Here is a 17622-nt window from a genome sequence, read left to right as displayed (position 1 = left end):
AGAGTCAACATTTAGTAACTTATATCTTTACGAATAAAAGTTCAGCTCTCTCTTCTTCTTTTTCAAAAGCAACCAGGCTATTAGATGAATGTTTCATATTTTCTCTTAATTTAGGTTATAACTGATGTAAATATAATAAGTCTACCAGCTCAGATTCTGGGACTCTTTGGAAAAATGCAGTATTCTGGCCAAACTCCTCCAGAAATATCCTTTTCGGTTGTTCTTTAGAACTACAGCACCTGCTCAATTTTTAAATGGATAGGCTTCCTGATTAGTTAGCTATATCTATATAGTTTACAAACCAAATACATGGTTGAAATGGGAGTCATGATAATGCTGAAAAAAGAGGGAGAAAATACCAATCAACAGACAGTGACTTTGCTTTCATTGAATGTTTGGGATCAAACATAAATAGAGCCCAAGTCCCTTGGGGACATTTGCTTCCTAGGCACGAGATGGTCAAGGTGCCTTTTGTAGCATATTTCCCCTGGATTTTCCTCATTCAGTTCTGTTTGTGAAATACTTCAGGTCTTGTGGTTTCTTAAGTGAAAGGAAAATAATCTTAGGCATGTGTATCATCTTTGTGTAACTAAACAGCAGCACATATAGACATTTACAGTCTGATTATGAGAGTAAACCACTGGAGTTACTGTAAACTCTTCTCTCAGAATATTATCTAAAAATGTTAATAGGATTTTTAAAAAAATATGTTATTTTTACCAGTAGAGAGAAATCTTTACATATGATACATTATCCATAATACAATTTTATAAATTATTGTAGGGGGTTTGGTCACATTTGAGAGCTCAAAGGAAATAGCAGAAATTACCATATCATTGGAATATATTTGTCACTGTCACTAATTAAACAATTTTAAATATCCTTCACTACAATTCCTTTCACTCACTTCCAAGTTCAGTCTTAACATGAACATTGTCAGATGTGTTGGATAAAAATAGTCCTTTCAGTTGTCTAAATTTGACCATATATACCTGTCAAAACTGCAGCAAGTGTCAACAGTTTTTATCATGAATACAAGACACTGTCTTCCATGTTTTAATGCCAGTGTGTTTATTTAGTGAGCAGAGTCTTTAAGGATGATCCAACTTAGACTTTCCAATGATTTGAGAAAAACATTAAGCTAATGAGTTTATACAGCAGCTGTAAGGGTAATAAAGCCAGTTCTATACCTCACACAGTCCCTCAATGGAGTTTTTTAAAATTAGATTTTGCTTATTTAAAAATAGAAAAAAACAAACACTAGGTAAGTTTAACTAACCGCTACTTATTGAAAAAAGCAGAAATATAACATTTCTGCTGCTACTGTCTTCAGGGTTCTTTTCCATCATACCTCAGCAGTGACCAGTCCTGGCCAAAGACAGAAATTACTATTTTTCTTTACATTGTGAAATATACTTCTAAGGTTTCCTCGAGTTAAGCTCCATCTTTTGATTCTATTGCTGTGACTCTAATATTTTTTTCTAATATAATTTGTGTGGGCAACATGTTGAAATTGAAGTTTACTTATCCTTCCTGTACATAGGTAACTAAAAGAAGAAAAAAACACACCAAATAGAGGTAGAAGGTACATCCTAGGGGTTATTCCATACTTGCTGTGTTCATGAACCAAAGTGTTTGAAATCCTGGAAGTGTAAAGATGCATAAATCCCACTTCCTGATCTCAGAAGCAGATTGTCAGCTCACGTGCAAACTGCAGCACAGGAGTGCTATACCCAAGCGTAGAGTATATCCTAGAGATCGTAAAAACCTAATGCTTTATGTAATGTATCTGTCTTTGCAGTTTTCCATGGACATTCTTATATTACTTTTGCAGCAGTTCTTACTTTAACTTGACAGCCACTCGAAGTGACTGGCAGGAACTGAAAATGAGCTTTGTGTGTATTCACAAAATTCTGGGGATTAGTAACATGAAATAAAAAGATTTATGTGAAGTACAGGTTTTCATACACAGGCTGAGCTCTCTTAAAGATGTGCCCAGGGGTGAGCAGAATACAAAAACAGCTAAAAGGCAGATCCCCTTCTAACATGTTCACAGGCTACTTTGTTGTCGTTTTCTCTCTCTCTAAACCTTTATCTCTCAACCACCACTATCTAGGAGTCGTGTGGGATCTGATCAAAAGAAGCAAGGGACATGAAATATGCGGAGTATGGGACAAATTAGTCGGGAAAGAAAATCACTGTAATTAAAAAACTGTGCATCTGTATTTTGTGATTACAATGCTCCTTCAGATTGTAATAGAAGCAACAAAATGGCAGGCCTCTGCTTGGCTCAGATAAAACCAACATTTCCTCTACAACATTTAAAAAGATTTACTAGAGACTTTGAGCTAGTACTTCCCTGGCCTTTAGGGAGCAGAGCAGAGGACCATCGCTCCTCTGATGAGAGAGGGAGAGGGAGAGAAAAGAAAAATAGTATTCTGTTGATTAAAAAAATATATTTTAGCTTTTTAAAGTCTCTGGCACTTGAGAAAAGATAGCGCTTGCAGAAGTGACATTTCTACTTTGCAATGCTGCCATTTTGCCTATTTCCAAATATACATTAGACAATTCAGACACCCTTAACAGTACTTCAGGACTATGGAAGAGAGTTTTCCTTCTAACAAATTATGACAGTTTGTGACTAATTGTCAAAAAACAACTGATTGTGAAACTAATTGTGAAAAAATATACTCATTTTGAAAGTTCTGCTAATGTTCATGGGAAAACAATATGATGATCAGGAGATGATTTGCTTTGTTCTCTATTCCATACAGATTTTGAAATAACATTTTGGTGTAAGAAACTCTACTTTAAAATATTCTTATCATTTTGATGTTTCAGACGATGACTTTACATTTTGCCTCATACCAAATATTTGTGTACTTGTAGTAACTATGAAATAGAAAATGTTAATACCTGCCTTTCTGAAAAAACTATTTTTAAATTTAGAATAAATATGTAAATTCTAAAATACCAGATTGCATTCAAAAACCTACCATTGTGTTTAGAGAAATACGGTTGTATCTGCAAATGCCATAGTGAACGTCTACAAACTAAATTAAAGACATAAACTTTGCATAAGTAATTCACACTATCTTTAAAAAGAGAATTTATATTTTTTTATTTTCTAATTTTTCTTTCACAACTTTAATTCGTAATTTGGAATTATTACATAGTTCTTTTAGTCACTAGCTTTTAAAGTTATATTTTTATTTTCAAGAATGTCTTCAAATTACTCAATTATATATATATATCGTTTTTTTTATTCAGCAATTGGGAGTATTCTTTAATGTCTCTTACCCATGGAATATTACATGAGGTTTTTATAGAGATATATATCTATTTGTAACACGTACTTCTGATGGAAGAAGTTATCTAAAGAAAGATATGGAAGCAAAGAAAAAATATGCAGGAAATGCAAATTGATTAATATATATAGTTGACCCTTGAACAAGTTAGGGGTTAAGGACACAGATCCTCTGTTACTCATTTATATTTTAAGTATACTCCAGTTGGATATAAAATATGTATTTGATCATTTACTTGGATTATGATAGTAGATGATGATCCCATTTTGCCTTTTTTCACTGGAGTTTCAAAGAAAACACTGGTCAATACTTTTTAAAAAAAATTGTCATAGGGTTTAAACATGGAGCAATATATTTTTTTATTTCTTTGACCAATTTAATTTTTAAAATGTAAATGTTATTTTTTAAGATTAATTTTTAAAATTTCCTTATTCTTTTGTTATTTTTAAAGTAGCAATATAATAGTAGAATATTAGGATACTTGATCTGGAATCCAGACTGCTATATTTAATTGGTGCAATTTCACAAAACCTTATATACTGTTTAAAGTTTTAAAATAACCTAATGCCATATTGCTTCATTATATAACGCACAAAGTTTATTTTCACAACACAGAACACCTTATCACACTGAAAATTCTGGGCAATTATAGCAGCTCTTTCGTGATGTGCAGAAGACATTTAAAAATTTTTTTATAATACACGGTTCACCATATTAGCCAAGAATGAAAAGTGCAGGCTCAATTTTGTAATTCACATAAGTATGAAGTATTTTCAGTTAAAACAGCATATCCCGAATTTTTCCTAGAGGATCCATTTCATCACCAGGTCCTTCCGTCTTTCTAGTTGTCTTGACAAGTTTCTTTATCTAAAGAGACTTAAGTAAAGATTATTTTTTATTTTATTGCTCATTTATATGTACATATATGGAAATGACAGTTAATACCAGTGCTACTCTGCTATAGTATAGAATTCCAACAAAAGCAAAATGTTGACAATTGGGGTGGTCTCATCATTAGTGACCAAGTGATAAGTACTGATGTAGAAAAATGCATAATTAAAAAATAAATGTCTGTTAATAAATGATGAGCTTGAAGATACACTGTGCTTAAAGGAATTCTACCCTATCATCAGTGAATGCACCATTTCCACTAGACTTTCTTAGTATTGAAAATAGGATCCTCTTTCATGAATGATAAAGGGGATTCTCACTAAGGAAGGGACGTGGAGACTTGGGGGAGGCAGGGGCCTAACACAGGGAGAGCGTCAGAAGCAGGCGGGGGGTTAGCATGGGTGCAAAGGCTTGTCTTCAAGACACTGAAAGGTGGCCATTGCGGCTGGTGTGCAGCGCCGGCGACGCCTGGTGGGAAGGGATGCAGGCAGCTGACGGAAGGTGTGCTGGTGAGGAAACCTGATAGAAAGTCAGGGAAGGATTTCAAGCAGGAGAGTGATATAGCTCCACTTAGGTTCTGAAATAATTCCTCCAGCTTTTGAATTAGTGGTATGTGAGGTAAGACAGAGAATACACCCATTATTAGGAAGGCAAAGCTGTTTCCAAAAAAACATATCCAGGCACCACAATATTTTGCAGCAGTTCTTAACAGATATTTTCAAAATCATGTAAAATTTTCCTGAGCACAAGTAAATATCTTAAATTACTTTAAGAAAAACACTTATTCTCTTTTCCTGAATTAGTTTGCTTAGGAGGCTGGTGATTTTTACTTTTACTGTCAATGTCATCAGCTTCCTCTGTTTGGAATTTAATTTTGATCTGTTTAAAATGTCAGCGCTCAGAATCCTCTGTGGACTCTTTCTCTGTTGTTCTTGATCTAGAAGTATGTGTTTTTATTTTGTTTGGTGGAGAGTCATGTTGATAATCCTCAGTATGGTGTATTATTAAAGCAAATATATTTTACAGACAAATATATTTAGTACAAATCCAAGCACCGGCAGGTACTTACCCATATGATACTGTATGATGAGTATCCTAATCCCAGTTTTTTCTTCTACAAAATTATGATAATACGTTACAGGAAGGCTTGTTAATTATCTCCCCAGCAAACCTGCATAAATACTCTTTACCAATTATTTCAAAAGAAAAATAAGCTGTTTTTTTTTTTTAAGATATGGGACAAAAAATAAAAGGAAAAATAATGTTGTAACCAATTTGTATTCCCCAAGTTTCTCTTCTTGGTCACAAAGTAGGAAATTTTCATGATTCTGACATTTGTCTGCAGGGTAGACATGGTGGAAGCTTTGGAGCTAATGACCTCTTTCTCACCTGTCCTAATTGGTTTTTGGGACAGATGTTCCAATTAATTCATTTATGCAACACATGTGAATTGAGCATCTACCATGTGTGATTCTGTTGTAGGAAGTAGGCATACAAAATGAACAAAACTCAGAAATTTTTGACTTCATGGCTTTTTCATTTTGGTGAAGAGGTTCAATAAACAAAGTCAACAAATTAGATAAAAAGTGTGTCATATGTCAGTGAGTGTCCTGGACAAAAACAACGTGATCCTTGGGGTAGAAAGTTCAGTTTTAAACTGGATGATCTTGTGGCAGATTGAAGATGGCTGCGAATTCTCTACCACCCCTCCCATCCCGTCTTGGAGTCAGTCTCCCTACACTGGAGAATCTGCACTGCCTGTAACTACTCTGACCGTAGAACGTGGCCCATTTCTGAGCTCAGCCTTTAAGAAGACTGGACATTTTTACTTTCTCTGTCTGGGAGCTCCTGCTTTGATAGAAGCCATCCATTACGCCTCACCTTGCTGTGAGACAGCTTGAGTAGCCTGTGGGAGAGGCCACCGGAAATGAGATATTCCTAGCAAGTCCTCAGCTGTGGCAGGCGTGCCAGCTGGGGTGCTTCACGACACATGCCGGTGGAGGAACCAGCGCAGTCAAAGAATCAGATGACCCCTGACCCCATTCATCTTTTGGCTGCAAGAGCTTGAATGATCCCAAGTGAAAACTGTCCATCAGGGTCCAATAAACCCATGCAACTATGAGAAATTGTAATATATATTTTGTCTTAAGCTAACACATCTTTGGGATGGCTCATTAGGCAGCAATGGATAACCCCCAAAACAAACAAATGGCATTTGTTTGAACATAGGCCTGGATGTTGTGAGGACACAGCCGTGCTGATATTTATGTTGACTGGCTCCTTCCTTACAGGGGAAGGTGAGGGTTTTAGCTGGATCTCGGAGCATCATCTGAACAAGGAAGATGTGTTCTGCAAAACCTCACAGGTGTCTGGAACTCAGACCAGTTTGGGGGGGCTCCACTTTTTTACCTTCCAGGGATTGCTCTGACTGCACCTCAGCAACCTTTCTCCACCTGACTGTTCCCTCATCCTAAGGGCTTATTTATCACAGTAGGAAGAGTATGGTTCTAATCATTACTGAAACAATTAACTTTTCTGCCTTAGGGAAATGAGTTTAATTAATCAAAACATTCTTGCTAAGTCATGTTGACCAGTACAGATTGTTCTGTAATTAGTGATATATTTTTTTAAACTCTGAGTTGTAAATAATAATATTATAAAAATGTCCATAATAAAAACATTTTTAAAAGGAAAATGTCATCATTCTTCTGGAAAATTCACCATACGCAGGCTTTCACATACTTTTCAATACCAGCCCTCAATAATCATTTGAGAAATTACCTGTATGGAATTATACCCCCTTCGTAGGGTTACTGTGAAGATGACACCCTTCAGTACATTAAAAGTCGTGGCACTGTTTCTGATGCGCTGGAACCGTTCAAAAAAAATTCTTATTGATGTCATTTAGTTATAAACTGCATTCTTTGTTTAATAATTTGTACAAAATTCCTAGAGTAAATCCTTCTTAATCCCTGTGTTACATGTATATCTGGTTTATCAACTTGTTTTAAAGTAGGTTAGATATTTCATATGATTTTATATAATACTGCATCGTTTCTGTATGCTGTTACATCTGTGCATCAGAATCAGCTGAAGTACTTGATAAAAACAGCAAAGTTTTCAATGGAGGGAATCCTAGGATCTCTGTTTTTGAGAAAATCCCTGGTGATTTTGGTACCCAGCCACAAACTTAGGAGGGTATAAAGAATATCTCCAAACTGCATATTCTTTCCCTTCACCAAGATGTTCCTTTTAAGATTAGGAACTGATTTGTTTAAGCATAGTATTGTAGCAATGACTAAAATATTTAACATTAAAACCTGTTACGTGCGTTTGTATTCTTGATAATCCCACTTGGTCCTGAATTATTCAAATATTTAACTCTGTACTTTGTTTAGGCCAGGACTATATTTAAATAAATGTTAATAGCATTTCAATAATATTGGGGGATTATTTGAGCTATATTCTAGGAGGCTTTAAAACTTTAGATGATGATGTCATTAATCAGAGGGTTAGTGTTAGAAATTCTGTTTGCTATAAACTTTACAGTATAAAAAATTCTTCACAAGCACAATTTTGAACTCTTACCTTATTGCTCATCTTTCTAGTATGCTATAGTTCCCACCAAGGGCATTTTTCTACTATTCTCTGAATAACTTTGAACTCCAAGGCCACTGCCACTCTTTCTGGTTTGTTGATGAATATGGTAATTCTGGCTGCTCTGACTGAACATGCACGATATCACAACAATATTAAACATTCAGGTAGAATATTCTTGGAAAACTTTGTGAAAAGGTGCTAGAAATTTCTAATTTTATTTCCCACTAGTATGTAGGCTTATTTGTTTCTCACTACTAGTAAGTAGAGATCATATTTTTTGTCACTCCTGTAGACTCAGTATGTAGAACTAATAGGTGCTTAAAAACATTCACTGTATATTGATACAGTGATTTGGTGCCCGTGTTGCGCAAGACATGGAACAAAGGAATGAGCGTGTGAAATAATCCTAGTACAGTCAAGTCTTGACTTAATGGTGGCTATACTATTTCCATGCACGGGACATGTTTCCTTGTATATATAATAGGATAAGAGAAAGTGAGGTTGGCTTCATGCCACTAAGATTTCCACAGACACTTAAGGATCCTAAGGCCAAATTGCATTGTTACAAGTCTTCAGAAACAGTCCTCTGAAAAGTCATCTGCTTTCCCTTTAGTGGATAACTTCCCATTTCCCTTGTCTGACGATGGCTTTGTCTAAGACACTTGTTTCCATGACCCCACTTGCTGTAGTGGGAAGAGCCACACATCCAGTCCCAGGCCTCTCTTCTTCTTGGTATCGCGTGGCTATACGGGAAGCAGTGGGTGTGTGTGTGTGTGTGTGTAAGGACCAGGAAACCAGCCCATGAAGAAAAGTCCTGTCCATCTGGAGATGCGCGATCTTCAATTCTAGAGTTGATCTGCTGTTTCATAGTATTTGATGATTGGCTAATCTTCATTTTCTCTGGTTTTCTTGATGGACCTCATTCTCTTTGAAGGTCGAAATTGGACTTCATCTGACCTTCTAAGTTGCTTATCGTTTCTCTCCAATTTCCATCTCCATCTTTTTGTTCTTTGACCTAGATTTCCTTCTCTTTGTCTTTTAACCCATCCATTAAATCTTAAACTTCTGCTATCATATTCTTACTTAATAAGAGCTTTTAATTTTTTTGTGGTTACCTATTTTTAACATCCACTCTTATTTCAAGAATACAGCGTGTTTAATTATATCCTAGGGGAATTTAGGAATGTGTGTGTGTGTGCACGCGCGTGCGTGCTGCCTGCTTTGCCTCTCATTTTTCTGAGCTCCCTCTGTGTTTATTTATTTCTGTTTCCTTGTTTCAAGTTGGAGGTGTTCCTCAAGTACCTAGTGATCTTTTGTTGTCCCTTTGTAGTAAAGAGTGAACTCGCAGCAGTATGGTCGACTAACTAACATAGAAAACTTTGCTTTTGTAAAGCAGTTTAAATTGTGGAATTAATATGTGTGTGTATTTAAAATATACATATTTAAAATGTAGATATAACTAAAATATATTTACTTATATAAGTATACATTGGTACACTTGCAAGAGAGTAAGCAGAGTCCTCAGAAGCCAAAAATAAAGTAAAAGAGGAGTTCAGAGGGATAAGCAAGGTAGCTTTGAGCTAACGGCAGGCTCTGTGGTCACTTTGATGTTCTGATCTTCTTGGCTTTACCTGTGATGTCCTGGAAGCAGGGATCAGGAAACAGCCTGAGTTCCTAGACAGGGAATCAACTTGATATACACAGTACAACATCCAGGACTCTAAAAGTCTTTTGCAGGAGGCTAAACCATGAAAACAAAATGAGATGAAGCAAAAAATAAACAGAATAGCAAGGATGACAAAATTTCTGTGTAGGACAGAAAAAAATTACCTGTCCTTTACCTTGGGTGGGTTGAGGGGGGAAAATGTTGCCTCAGAATCTGAGGCAGCTCACAGGCCAACTTTCCTGTGAGTTTGTGACCTTAATTTCTGCTACCTTTACAGACTGAAAAACTCAAGTCTAAATTTTGACATAAGGGAAATCACCATAAATTCCAAAAGACTGCTGCCCCGTAAGCCATTTTCTCTACATAACAACTGTGCAATTAAGATACAAACACAAAACACGCCCAAAAATAGAAAAAAAGCCTCATGTATTTGGAAACTAAAAAAAAAAAAAAAATCAAAGAAAACAAATATATAAATAAATTATGTTTCAGAAACAAATCACAATAGGCTTTACAAAATTCTTATAACTGAACAACAGTGAAAAGATTACAAATTAGAACTTGTGGAACTCACTCAAGCAAACTTAGAAGGGAACCTTATCTCTTTAAATGTTTGTATTAGAAAAGAAGAAAGAAAGATTAAAGATTAATAGCTCAGCATCCATCTCAAGACATGACGAAATGTAGAGCAAAATACACCCATAGAAAGTGAGAACAAAAGAGGTAATTTAAGAACAGAAATTAAAGGACTTCCCTGGTGGTGCAGTGGTTAAGAATCCGCCTGCCAATGCAGGGGACACGGGTTCGAGCCCTGGTCCGGGAAGATCCCACATGCCACAGAGCAACTAAGCCCGTGCACCACAACTACTGAGCCTGCGCTCTAGAGCTTGTGAGCCACAACTACTGAGCCCACGTGCCACAACTTCTGAAGCCCACACGCCTAGACCCCATGCTCCACAACAAGAGAAGACACCGCAATGAGAAGCCCGCGCACCACAACGAAGAGCAGCCCCCGCTCGCTGCAACTAGAGAAAGCCCGCGCGCAGCAATGAAGACCCAACGCAGCCAATAAATAAATAAAAGAGTAACTTAAAAAAAAAAAACCAAATTACGGAAGCATAAAGTAATCATGCAAAATGAGTTATTTGAAAAGAATAATAATATTGAAAACCCATTGGCATTACTTATTACAATAGCCATTAAGGCTATTGGCTAAGTATTTATGGACCTGTGTCCTGTGCAAACATGGTAGAATTGCACTTTTTGTTCTGTGTGGTTGAGGGAAGGCATGTGACTTTCTAGGCATTGGACTGCGAGTAGAAATAGCACCATCGGGCTTCCCTGGTGGCGCAGTGGTTGAGAATCTGCCTGCCAATGCAGGGGACACGGGTTCGAGCCCTGGTCTGGGAAGATCCCACATGCCGCGGAGCAACTGGGCCCGTGAGCCACAACTACTGAGCCTGCGCGTCTGCAGCCTGTGCTCCGCAACGGGAGAGGCCGCGACAGTGAGAGGCCCGCGCACCACGATGAAGAGTGGTCCCCGCTCGCCGCAACTGGAGAAAGCCCTCACACAGAAACGAAGACCCAACACAGCCAAAAATAAATAATAAATAAATAAATTTATTAAAAAAAAAAAAAAAGAAAGAAATAGCACCATCATTGCAACCCTGGATATTTGTCAGAGTGAGACTTTCCTGATGCTTTTAATTCTGATGTGACGACTGGCAATGCTCAAAGTAACATCCCCTTCATCAGCCTGACTTTCTGAATGGTCAGAGGATCCCACTACTAACCTTGGATGGAAATATTATCATCTGATTGAAAAATAAAATGTAATGTTTTAAGTCACTGATTTTTTTGGGTAGCAAACATAGAACAAAACCCATGCTATTCTGACTGATGCACTTTAAGAATAGAGAAAGAAAAGGAGAAAGAGGAGGAAAGAGAGGTGGGGTCAGAGAGGATGGAAGGAAGGAAAGAAGGAAAGAAAAAAGGAAAGAAGGGAGGGAATTGAAATCATCAGGGAAAACAAAAGGAAATATATGCAGGTGATGAATAAGTTAAAAATACTATAAAAGTTACATAAAACTTCATCATAAGTTTTAAATCTTATAATAAGTTTACAAATGCCTACAACACTGAACTTACTAGCAAACAGACTTAAGAAGAAATAGAAAATTTGATTAGGTCTGTAACTAATTAGATCAGTAAACTTCTTCCCGTAAAGTACACAAGTGGGCTGGTTGGTTTTACCGGCTGGTTCTACCAAATATTTCTTATGCAGCTAAACCTGATGGGAACAACCCCAGGGTGTAGAAGAAGGAGCTCACCTTACCAGGCTAGTATAAACTTGACTCCAAAGCAAGAAAGCAAAAATTAGATGCCAGTCACATTCATTAACATGCCTGTGCTCACCCGCTGCATTTCTCATCTCATCATCTCATCTCATGTTCTTTTGTTTCAGCTTCGATCTATTTTACCGCCCCCGACTTCTTAGATTTTCCTCAAATAAGCTACACACACACCTGCCTCAGGACATTCACACGCACTTCTCCTCTGTTGGAGACCCTCTGCTCCCAGAGAGCCTCTTGCCTGGTTCCTTTACCTCCTTCCCATCTTTTAAAAAATGTCATCTCAGTTATTCCTTCCCTGAATTATTCCGATATTCCCTACCCCTCTTCCATGTTTCGCTTTTCTTTGCACTTTTCACATTCTCACGTATATTACTTCTGCATCTTGTTTATTGTGTGTTTCCCACCTCTAGAACGAGAGCAGCAGGTTTTTTTTATTTTACTTAGTTCCACAGTTCCAGCAATTAGTGAAGTGCCTGGCACCTGGTGAGGCCCTGATAACTATTTGTGGAATGAATCGATACATACAAAAGCATTGAACAAAATGTTAGCATGACAAATTCAGCAATGTATTAACAAATACAGTATGACTCAGTTGGAATTTTCTCAGGAATACATTTAGTGGAAAATTGAAAAAAAAACATTGAAATGGCAGGTAAAAAGAAAAAACATAAAATTATTTCAGCAGATGGGGAAAAGCCTGTTATGGAATTCAAAATTGAAGAGACCTTCTATAACCAAGAAACCAATAGCGAGCATTACACATAATGGTAAAGGAACAGAGTGAAGTGAAGAGAAAGATCAATAAAAAGGTATAAATAATGAACAGAAAGAGACGAAGCTCAAAATTTTCACAGATGGGATGATTATCAACACAAACTTAAACTAATTCCCAGAATCAAAATAGAGGATCAAAAAAAGACTTTTGCAAAATTTCTAGATGCAAAATCAGTATAAAAATACCAGTCAGAACCCCAATAAAGTAAATTGTGGAATCAGACAAACTGTTTCTAAAATGTATATGTTAATGCAATAGAGCCAGCCATGGATAGCATGATACCCATGAGGAAGATGAGCAAGTCCGGGGAATTTTCTCCACCGCAAACCAAGACAGATTCCAAGGCCTGGGAATAGACCAATAGACAATAGACCAGTGGAACAGAATAGAGAGCCCACAAACAGACTCAGACCTCTGTGCATACTTGATAATGACCAAGGTGATATGGTAGGTTGGAAGAGAAAGAATCAACTCATTGGTAAACGATGTTGGGAAAAATTTATCAGTGAATACATTGTCAGTCTCTTGTCAGTCTCTCTTCCAGGATCTGCCATTATGTTGGCCTCTCTTCTCAATTGTCTGTCTCTCATGCTCTCTTTCTGGTTATTTAAGGTCTTTTTCCTTTATTTATTTTGGTGCACTTTGTGGAGTGAACAAGGCTTGTGTTTATTTCACAACGTTTAAATGAAAGCAAATTAAGCACATATCTCATTTTAAAAAAATATAGACTATCTCAAGAGCTTTTATTTTCTTTGAAATTTTCAGACACGTTGCAGAGTGTGTTGAAAAGAAAGTCTCGTAATTTCTTTTTTTTAATATGAAAGTAAAAGCATAGTGTTAACTCACTATGAGAAAATACAAACAGGCACTGGATATGACAAATGCTTCTTTGTGTATACAGGTATGTCTATAGCATGTAAATTCTGGGTTCAGTATTTCAACCACCAGCTCTATTTGAGAATCAGTCATCATATCTAATATTGAAAATGATTCCTGTGCAAAGTAATTGTGTTGTTTTTACTAGAGAGTTTTCTCAAGAAAGGTATTTTCTCCAGGGCCAGCATTCCACTTACTATGCTTTCACTGATATTCATTTAATAGAGTGGTTTCTCATTTGAGGTGCAGTAAAAACATGGTGATGGGTGGCAGCAGAGTCCTCAGCCTTAAAAGATGATTGCTGGGAGCATATCCTGGACCCCGGAGCTCGGTTACTATGGTAACTCTGCAGCTCTGCCAAGGCTGTTCCTCACTGTGGGAGGAAAGAAGCTCCCCTGCCAGCAGCTACGTGGGATTCTGGCAGCTGGAGGGAGTACTGTGAAAGGGTGCGCTGCTTCCCCAGATGGGAGTTCTGAGAGCCTTCTTTAAAATCCAACAGCAACTCGGGATCACGGAAGAGTGAGGGCAGTTAGGATCCAGCCCGTTATGGTGCAAAATGTGCCTGATGAGATGCTTGAAGCTTCTTAATTTGAGTAAAAGTTTTGCAGAGGATCAGGACTGAAATGGAAAGATTCTAGCCTAACCCGGCAGTAATGGAGCCTTAGAGGAATTTGTGCTTATCCGTAGGGGTGATATAATCCTGAGGGATTTAAGGGACAGCATTTAAATAGAAAGTAAAAGAAACATTTCTATTTAATTTGGAGATCTTGGGGCTTCCCTGGTGGCGCGGCGGTTAAGAATCCGCCTGCCAATGCAGGGAACACGGGTTCGAGCTCGGGTCCGGGAAGATCCCACATGCCGCGGAGCAACTAAGCCCCTGCACCACAACTACTGAGCCTGAGCTCTAGAGCCCGCGAGCCACAGATACTGAGCCCTCAAGCCACAACTACTGAAGCCCGCGCACCTAGAGCCCGTGTTCTGCAATGAGAAGCTCGTGCACCGCAACGAAGAGTAGCCCCCGCTCACCGCAACTAGAGAAAGCTCGCGTGCAACAACGAAGACCCAACGCAGCCAAAAATAAATAAAATAAATAAATTTATAAAAAAAAAAAAGGTCATCATAGTTTGGAGATCTTAAACTCATTCAGAAATGCCTATTAACTCAGGCTTGTCAATTTGGGTTTTCTCAGTATTGAAATTTATCTCATGTTTTTCTAAATTTAAAAAGCGGTATTCAATTAAAGCTATACTTAATGCTATAGAATACAACACGAATATATAGTGTCCCCTCCCACCGCGCATATATAGTCTAAGTAACTAAGCTTGCTTGCATGGAGGCTAGTATTGGTCCAGCTAAACCACAGTAGAGAAAACGTGGAATAAGCAGAAAGTGACTCTGAATTAGTAACAAAATTATTCAGAAGTCCTCGATGGCAGTTCGGTGACCATCAGTGGGCTTACCACTTCATTTGCTCCTGAGCCATTCTCATTCTGATTTTATCTTTAGTCTGTTAAAAGCTTTAAGTGTAGGATCAGCAAAGGTAATTCCTATCTACGGATTTGGTGTTTGGACTCTTCCCCTGTATATTTGACCCCTACTCTTAGGGTTTTGTTGGATACTTTCATCTGGTTTTGACACCTCAGTGTCTGCGGTAGAAAGTCCTCACTCTTAGATTCTTGAAAAATAGGGAGGAAATCACAAAGGACTGGGATTTGAGATCATGGGGCTGTTTGGGGCACTTGCCAAAGTTAGAAGTAACTCTTCTTTGGGTTGGTACCAATTTTAGTTTTTCTCTTTATTTTTAAATGATCAGTAAGATGAAAATTTTACAACATGGAGAGACAGAGACTAGTCCAAAGATTTTTTTCTACCCTTTTAATCTCCACTCGAAACTGTGTTCAGTGACCTTCAGATACTACACACACTGGTCTCACCCATCTGCCAGTGAGATTTCTTCCTATCACGTGAAGTGTCAAGCTGTTCTAACCTTTTCTACTTCCCCACATTGTGTGTGTGTTGTGTGTGTTATGTGTGTCGGGGGCAGAAAGTTCAGGAAATGATTTTTCCTGTGCAAGCAAGAGCTATGGAAGTGGGGAGGTGTTCAGACTTCTTTTTAACCTCTCCTGGGACAGACTAAATGATCCATGATTCTCTTAAGAAGGTTAGTTCAATGATCAATATTAAAATAGCAGACTAGCCCACCTTCTGAATGTAAAGTTACTTCACACAGGAACTTTGCAGTCACTGCATGTTTCAGATATTGCTGTAAACATATATGCATTATTGATAAAACACACTAGAGACTGTCATACAGAGTGAAGTAAGTCAGAAAGAGAAAAACAAATATCGTATATTAACACTTATTTGTGGAATCTAGAAAAATGGTACAGACGAACCGGTTTGCAAGGCAGAAATAGAGGCATAGATGTAGAGAACAAACGTATGGACACCAAGGGGGGAAAGTGGCGGGGGGGTGGTGGTGGGATGAACTGGGAGATTGGGATTGACATGTAGACACTAATATGTATAAAATAGATAACTAATAAGAACCTGCAAAAAAAAAAAATAATAGCCATATTTTTTTCAGGGAAACACACACACACAGATCTTTCCATGACTTAATTAAGTACAATACATAACAATCCGTTTTCCAATATCATTTGTTATTTGTTTCTGAAGAAAGTAAAAGTCAATTACACGGAGAGAGTTTGAGAAGTGTCAGCATTATAAAAGAAAATGTGATCAAAAATTTGCAAAAGGAGAGAAGTAGGAGGAAATCTTTGGAATAGGATATGTGTGGGGAAGCAGTGAAGGACAGAGGTGGACAGAGGCAAAACAGATCACATAGGGGTTCCTCTTAGTTGTCAGCCCTCTAATCTAACCTTTCCTTTCTCACCAGTGTCTGGCAAATAGTATCTCTCCAGTATTTCTTATTGCAAAACATATATACTCAAACATTTCTAGTTAATCCCTTAGAAGATACCTAACAGCTGACTAGAAAATTCTGATACTTATTTTGAATATTAACAACCAAGGTTATCTGATGTTTCAGACTAGTTTAAAGCCATCTTTTGAAAATGAAGGACTAAAATGATGAAACTTCAAAAAGCAAAAGTAATTACTGTGGTCAATTTTTGGAAACCATATTACAACACAGTAATACTTAATATTAATGAGTTAAAATTACATCCAATGATGGTAGATGTAACATTTACTGAGTAGTGACTCTGTGTCATGCACTATTTTATTTTTTTTTATTAATTTTTATTGGAGTATACTTGATTTACAATGTTGTGTTAGTTTTGGGTGTACAACAAAGTGAATCAGTTATACATATACATATATCCAGTCCTTTTTAGATTCTATTCCCATATAGGTCATTACAGAGTATTGAGTAGAGTTCCCTGTGCTATACAGCAGGTTCTTATTAATTATCTATTTTATATATAGTAAAGTGTATATGTCAATCCCAATCTCCCAATTTATCCCTCCCCCCACCCTTTCCCCCTTGGTAACCATAAGTTTGTTTTCTACATCTGTGACTCTATTTCTTTGTAAATAGGTTCATTTGTACCATTTTTTAAGATTCCACAAATAAGCAATATCATATGATATTTATCTTTCTCTGACTTCCTTCACTCAGTATGACGATGTCTAGGTCCATCGATGTCACTACAAATGACGTTATTTTTTATGGCTGAGTAATATTCCATTGTATATATATACCACATCTTCTTTATCCAGTCATGTGCTGTTTTCTGTATTAACTCATTTAATGCTCACAAGAACATTTGAGGGAAAGCTTTACTGTCACCTTTTTACAAATGATGAATTCAAAAGAATAAACTTGCCCCAAAACACACAGTGGTGGAGTCAAGATTCTAACCCTGTCCAGGTCTCTCTTTTCTACTCTGACAGTATCTTACTGAGTTGGGAAGGAAGGACTCCTCTGGCTTGGGGGTAGAAGAGGAAGCCCTCAACAGAAGTAATCATTCTCCTGTCTGTGGAGCATGGGGTTATCGTTAAGAAACTTGATTTTTATACCTTCCAGGACACTCTAGGACTTGATTTACATGGTTGACCTGATGTCATCTATAAATGCAAATATGTTTTCCATAATGCTTAAGTTTGGAAAAAAGTTCAATTAGATTA

At 37.3% G+C, this 17622-nt stretch overlaps 1 protein-coding gene across 3 annotated transcripts in view; it reads left to right on the top strand.

Annotated features, from left to right (window-relative positions):
• The window catches only part of GPM6A (glycoprotein M6A), a 257405-nt gene that overhangs the window by 205433 nt on the left and 34350 nt on the right, over positions 1-17622 (top strand). The window lies entirely within an intron of this gene.

This window comes from Balaenoptera borealis (genome assembly GCF_965194805.1).
Source record: "Balaenoptera borealis genome assembly, chromosome: 21".
In the NCBI taxonomy this organism is placed as follows: Eukaryota; Metazoa; Chordata; class Mammalia; order Artiodactyla; family Balaenopteridae; genus Balaenoptera; species Balaenoptera borealis.
Note: the sequence above shows the minus strand (reverse complement) of the source record. Positions and strands in the feature narration are given on the sequence as shown.